Below are 7247 nucleotides of genomic sequence, written 5' to 3' on the forward strand. Positions count from 1 at the left end.
TTTTACAGTGTTTGTAAACGGATACAGTTGAAGTCAGAAGTTTACGTACACCTTAGCCTAATACATTTAAACTCAGTTTTAAACTATTCCTGACTTTTAATCCTAGTAAAAATTCCCTGTCTTAACTCAGTTAGGATCAACATTTATTTTAAGAATGTGAAATGTCAGAATAATAGTAGAGAGAATGATTTATTTCAGCTTTTATTTCTTTCACACATTCCCAGTGGGTCAGAAGTTTACATACGCTCAATTAGTATTTGGTAGCATTGCCTTTTAAATTGTTTCACTTGGGTCAAATGTTTCGGGTGGCCTTCCACAAGCTTCCCCAATATGTTGGATGAATTTTGGCCCATTCCTCCTGACAGAGCTGGTGTAACTGAGTCAGGCTTGTAGGCCTCCTTTCTCGCACACGCTTTTTCAGTTCTGCCCAAATGTTCTATAGGATTAAGGTCAGGGCTTTGTGATGGCCACTCCAATACCTTGACTTTGTTGTCCTTAAGCCATTTTGCCACAACTTTGGAAGTATGCTTGGGGTCATTGTCCATTTGGAAGACCCATTTGCGACCAAGCGATAACTTCCTGACTGATGTCTTGGATGTTGCTTCAATATATCCACATAATTTTCTACCTCATGATGCCATCTATTTTGTGAAGTGCACCAGTCCTTCCTGAAACAAAGCACCCCCACAACATGATGCTGCCACCCCTGTGCTTCACGGTTGGGATGGTGTTCTTTGGCTTGTAAGCCTCCCCCTTTTCCTCCAAACATAACGATGGTCATTATGGCCAAACAGTTCTATTTTTGTTTCATCAGACCAGAGGACATTTCTCCAAAAATACGATCTTTGTCCCAAACAGGTGGGGCTCAAAACAGGTGGGGCTCAAAACAGGTGGGGCTCAAAACAGGTGGGGCTCAAAACAGGTGGGGCTCAAAACAGGTGGGGCTCACCTGCCCTGAATGACACGGCGCTACTGCTGCTACTACCTGAGCAGAGAGGAGATGGAATGAAATAAAACCAACAAATATAAATGAAATATATTGATTTATTTATTGTTAATAACGAGAAGCAGTAGGGGGCAATCACTACCCATGTTCCCTCTAAAATCCCAGAGTACATATGAGAATAATATGTATCAGCCCACGGAGAGAAGCACAAGAGGCAACGTCAGTCAACTTTCCAGAGTTTTCCCTGTTAACATTATCAGCGTTTCTCTTTTAATGTGGCAATTGTGATCGAATCAATGCAATAGTAGCCACTTTCAATGCAACATACCGAAACAAAACTATGCAAGATATGTTGTTGTAGGCAGAATGCGTCGGAGGAGGACTCAGCCCTACACAGACCGGTGCGGCATAACCAATCAGAGCTACAGTAAGCCTATATGCAAAGAGACCATTGCCATATATGGATCTGTGTCATTTACTTTGAACTGGACTGTGTTTACACCATGAGCGGTCATGAGTAGCTGTGCTTGTTTAGAGATCCAAGCGAGAGCTGCATGTAGCCACGTGGGAACATTTTGTTCATATCCTTTGCTAGTTAGTGAGTTATTAGCCCAGTTATAGATCATGTGTAGTCAGCTATAGGGGAGTGATTGCTTCCTACAAGAGCACAACACGTGTACATTTCTAGACATCTTTGAAAAGCCAGTCAGGTAAAGAGCTTTTTTTTATGTCTTAAAGGGGCAGTGTTGTATTTTGAGAAAGGCTTGAATAAGTTAAATAGCCAATAGGCAAGTTGATAAACAGGTTAATGTTAAGCCCTGTTTTTTTTTTTTTCAAGTCTCATGGAATGTAGGCCGACTAACTTAAAGTCTCAGTGTTCACAGTAAACGCTCGCTGGAAGTTTGCACAGAATGTTCACAAAGTTCAAGTTTGCAGACCTGAAATTTGCTCAATACAAATTGCTTTTATTAATGAAATAGTTGAGTGTCTTTATCATACTAAATAACATATATAATATACATATTATATTATAACAAATATAATATATAATATACACAACTAAAATATTTTATTAAAGTGAATAAATGGTTAATAATTAATAATCAGTCACTACCTTCTTGGTGGCTATTATTCATAGTTTTATTCAGTGTTAGTGTCAAACGGTGGGTGTAGCTGGATCATGGAAGTCAGGTGCAGGAGAGCAGAGATGAGTGGACAAAGCACTTTACTTTAGGCAATAATTAGAACAGAACGCAATCGAGTCACAAAACAAAATGCCTAAAGAACAAGTGAGGCAGCACAAAGTACAAAACCCAAGTACAAAGTACCGGCTGCCACAAAGCACGGCTATAAAACAAAACACGGCGCAAATCAGCCGGAAGCGTGCCAACCTTGACAATAAACAATACCCAGACATGGAGGGAACAGAGGGATAAATACACATAGTAATGATGATGAGATGAAAACCAGGTGTGCAGGAAAACAAGACAAAACAAATGGAAAATGAAAGGTGGAGCGGCGATGGCTAGAAGACCGGTGACGTCAACCGCCGCCCGAACAAGGAGAGGGACCGACATACAGCATTCAACCCACATTATTTGATTTATTTAACTAGGCAAGTCAGTTAAGAACAAATTATTATTTACAATGACGGCCTAGGAACAGTGGGTTAACTGCCTTGTTCAGGGGGCAGAACGACAGATTTGAACCTTGTCAGCTCGGGGATACGATCTTGCAACCTTTCAATTACTAGTCCAACGCTCTAACCACTAGCCTACCTGCCGCCCCATGCATTTATGCATTTATTATTTTTAAAAAATTAAAAACTGCTCTGCGTCCGTCCTAATTTTCCTTCTTCACACCTTTTTTGTCTTGTTTTCTGTCTCTGTGGATGTTTTTCACATGGGTCAGCAGCTTATTCTTCGGGATGAATATTTTACCACAGACTGAGCAGCCATGATTTTTCTCTCCTGTGTGAGTCCGTTTATGGTTCCTTAGGTTCCCCTTGATACTGAAGATTTTCCCACAGTCACCACAGCTAAATGATTGATCTCCTGTGTGAGTCAGCTTATGTTTCCCTAGGTCACCCTTCTGACTGAAGATTTTCCCACAGTCACCACAGCTAAATGGTTTCTCTCCTGTGTGATTCTCTCCTGTGTGAATCCTCATGTGCTTGGACAGATCTCCTTTGAGTTTGAAGGTCTTTCCACAAACAGGGAAGGTGCAGGGTTTCTCCATGTGACAGAGTCGGACATGGGCCTTCAGTTTACAGATGGAGTTATAACATTTTTTGCAGAAGCGGCGTCTCTTCTTGGGGAGAGTAACATGCCTCTGCAGGTCAGCTCTCAGAGTAAACGTTTCTCAGGTCAGCTCTCAGAGTAAATGTTTCTCAGGTCAGCTCTCAGAGTAAATGTTTCTCAGGTCAGCTCTCAGAGTAAATGTTTCTCAGGTCAGCTCTCAGAGTAAACGTTTCTCAGGTCAGCTCTCAGAGTAAACGTTTCTCAGGTCAGCTCTCAGAGTAAACGTTTCTCAGGTNAAACGTTTCTCAGGTCAGCTCTCAGAGTAAACGTTTCTCAGGTCAGCTCTCAGAGTAAACGTTTCTCAGGTCAGCTCTCAGAGTAAACGTTTCTCCACAGTCACAGCAGCAGTGAGTTATTCTAGACGTGATGCTAGGTTTGGAACAGTGTTTTTGCAATGTTGGGTTGGGATCCAATGTTGGGTTGGGATCCAATGATGGGTTGGGATCCAATGGTGGGTTGGGATCCAATGGTGGGTTGGGATCCAATGATGGGTTGGGATCCAATGGTGGGTTGGGATCCAATGGTGGGTTGGGATCCAATGATGGGTTGGGATCCAATGATGGGTTGGGATCCAATGATGGGTTGGGATCCAATGGTTGGTTGGGATCCAATGATGGGCTGCAGTCAAGTCCTACTAGGTAGCTAATTACGGCTGAGTTGTGGCTGGAGACATTGCTTTGATTATCTGGATGGTCACGGGGATTGTCAAGACCCTTTAGGTGGGTCACAGTGCCAAAAGGTTTGATATCCACTGGTTTAGAGTCACCCTCTCTGTTCTCCACAGACTGGGTTTGGGGAATAGTCAAGGACCAGTGTGGGTCCTCTTGATCACATTCACTTTTCACACAGGAAGGAGAGAAAATTAACCCTATGATATCAGCCTCCAGCCCTTGAAGCTGCTCTTCCTCCTGACTGGTTGTTATGAATTTTATGAATAATGACTAAATAATGTATACATTTAACGTAGAACTATAACTAACAGAATTCTACCGTGTCTCTGTATAATGATAAATAATGTTTGTCCATAAGAGAAGAGGAACTGTGGCAGACAACCACTGTGAAACTGATAACAGGGAAGGAAGTCTCCCCACCCAAGGAGGGGAGAAACCTTGGGCTTGTAGTAGATTGTATAACAGGTGGCAGACAATGTATGAGTAGGAGAAGACTTGTGAACTATATTGTCATTGTCTTAGAGGAGGAGGGACAGTTATGATGAAATGAGAGGTATAAACCAATGTACATGTAAGGATGGGCACAGCTCTCGTAAATAAACATGCTGACTATTGTAGACTGGCCTCCGTCTGTTTCATTTCAACAAGAACCTTACAAATTCTTGGTAACAGACCGAGTAGTTTAATTGAAGTTCAGGTTATGAACATTGAGAACAGAATTCTCTTAACAATTGGTCCTTCGAGCCGGATCTCAATACCTGCCTCTGTCGTCCCAAGGAACTGCTGAAAACCGTGCACGGGCGGATCCAGGATCCGTAAGACAAAGACCTGACCTCTGAATTGAGGGTTTATTTCAGGCCAGTGGTGAACTGGTACACGACAGAGGTGGTGACGAGATCCAACCTATATAATAATAATTCATTTGAACTCTATGACGTCAGCCTCCAGCCTTTGAAGCTGCTCTTCCTCCTGACTGGTCCTGACTTCCTCCTGTTCCTCTTCAATCAGTGTGGGCTCTGGGTTCTCCTGCCCCAGACTGGGGCTCCACTCCTGCTCACAGTGCTGCTGCTCAGGAGGGACTCTCCTCTTCAGAGACTGTGAGCGAGAACTGGCATAAGTCTGGAGGGAAGGAGAGGAGGAGCAAAGGTTAGCTATACAGCCTTTAGACATTATGGTTGGTGTCAATTCAAATTTTAAATCAGTGAATTCAAGAAGTCAAAATCCGAATTCAATAATACACTGCTAACGTGATGACATCACAAGGCCTCTAAATGTAAAACAAAACGAGCACTGGAGACGAGCAACTTTTTAAGACGCTATCGCTGGTTTTCACAGAATTTCTAGGTATGTTTTTTTAGATCAGCTAAAACTGCAGCAAGAGATGGGAAATGGTCTTCAATGCTGGCTATATCATTATTAGTCATTTTGATGTCTCTGTAGTGATATTTGACTGTGAGCAGGGCAGGCTAACATGGGAAGAAGTAGCTAGCCATAATACAACAAGTGTTGGTACAAGAAGTAGCTAGCCATAATAAGGTTTGTTATTGAGAAAAGTCAGCTAACCTTGCTGTTAGCCACCTAGGTATACAGTGTCTTCAGAAAGTATCCACACCCCTTGACTTTTACCACGTTTTGTTGTGTTACACGTTAACATTAAAATGTATTTGATTGTCGTCTTTGATCTACACAAAATACACTTTTTGTCTTATTTATTTATTATTATTTTTTTTTTAATGTCAAAGTGGAAGAAAAAACTATAACATTTATAGAAATGAAGCACGAATATATCTTGATTAGATAAGTATTCACCCCCGTGAAATAATACATGTTACCATTTGTCAGTGATTACAACTGTGAGTCTTCCTGGGTCTCTAAGAGCTTTGAGAGCTCTAAATCGCACCTGGATTATACAACATTTGCCCGTTATTGTTTTTGCAATTCTTCAAGCTCTTTCAAGTTGGTTGTTCATAACTTCTAGAAAGCCATTTTCAAGTCTTGCCATAGATTTTCAAGCCGATTTAAGTCAAACTGGTCCACTCAGGAACATTTAATGTCGTTTTGGTAAGGTAAGCAACTCCAGTGTAGAATTGGCCTTGTGTTTTAGGTTATTGAATTAATCTCACAGTGACTGTTGAAAAGCAGACTGAAAAGCAGGTTTCCCTCTAGGATATTTCCTGTGCTTAGCTCTATTCTGTTATTTTTATCCTAAAAAATCTCCCTAGTCCTTGCCGATGACAAGCATACCCATAACATGATGCAGCCAACCTACCATGCTTCGAAAGTGGTACTCAGATGTACAGTATTCTCTGGCAATCAGAGAATATTTGTGTCTCTTCATGAATAAAGTGTCTACCCCGAAGAAGCTAATAATACTGTTCACTGCTGACGCTGAGATTTCAGGACTTCTGAATATTGGTTTATTATTATCTATGGGTGTCACGACTTCCACTGAAGGTGGTTCCTCTCCCTGTTCGGGCGGCGCTCGACGGTCGGCGTCGACGACGACCTACTAGCCATCACCGATCCTTTTTTTCCTTTTCCGTTTGTTTTGTCTTTGGTTCTTTCACACCTGGTTTCATTTGCTTTAATTTCTGTGTGTATAATTACCCCTGTTGCCTGCCTAGGCTTGTGCGGGATTATTCGTGTGATGTTGCTCGTTAAGGTTGTGACTTATTTGTTTTCACGTATTATACCAAGTGTGTATAAATTTAGGAGCGTTGTTTTTTTCCTCCTTCCGTGAGTAACTGGTTTCTCTGTAGTCGAGGGCGTTTATTTTGGTATTGTACCTGGCCTGTATGTTTGTGGACTTGCATATTAAAAAACGCATCTCGGACATCTCTGCTCTCCTGCGCTTGACTCCTTCCTCTAAACACAATCTCGTAACAATGGGAGTGAGGACTGTGGTCTTGGTTGAAAATCTTTGAGCCATTACCCTGACAGAGTCAACAAAAAAAATGGTTAATGGTGGCGGATATGAAATCGGAATCTTGAATTAGAATCCCACTAACCTTTTAATTCAGGATGTTTTTTGGGGACTTTTCAACTCCTCTCCTTGTTAGTTTGTTGAGATTTTCCCAAATCACTTTGCCATTTCCCTTCGCTTCATTGATCACTCTAAGAAAGATATCTGATTTTGCTCTTTTTTTAAAATATATATTCTTAACCACCTTATTTCTCAGTGCTGTATATATTGTTATCATTCTGACCAGAATTCAGTGCTTTTTGTTCAAGGAAAGATCCTGTTCTCTCATCTGCCCTCCAGAGGTCCTCGTTGAGCCATGCTAGAGAGGTTTTCCTGTCTTGGTTTACGTTGACATTTCCTAGGAAAAG

The 7247-nt window shown here is 41.7% G+C and overlaps 1 long non-coding RNA gene across 1 annotated transcript; it reads left to right on the forward strand.

Moving 5' to 3' along the window:
- Nucleotides 1-858: 858 nt before the first annotated feature.
- LOC139025987 (uncharacterized) lies at nucleotides 859-4534 on the forward strand. The gene is made up of 2 exons (XR_011477687.1): nucleotides 859-3451; nucleotides 3496-4534. It is a non-coding gene; the product is annotated as an uncharacterized lncRNA (long non-coding RNA).
- The last annotated feature ends 2713 nt before the right edge of the window (nucleotides 4535-7247 follow it).

Source organism: Salvelinus sp. IW2-2015, unplaced genomic scaffold (genome assembly GCF_002910315.2).
Source record: "Salvelinus sp. IW2-2015 unplaced genomic scaffold, ASM291031v2 Un_scaffold3694, whole genome shotgun sequence".
Taxonomy (NCBI): domain Eukaryota; kingdom Metazoa; phylum Chordata; class Actinopteri; order Salmoniformes; family Salmonidae; genus Salvelinus; species Salvelinus sp. IW2-2015.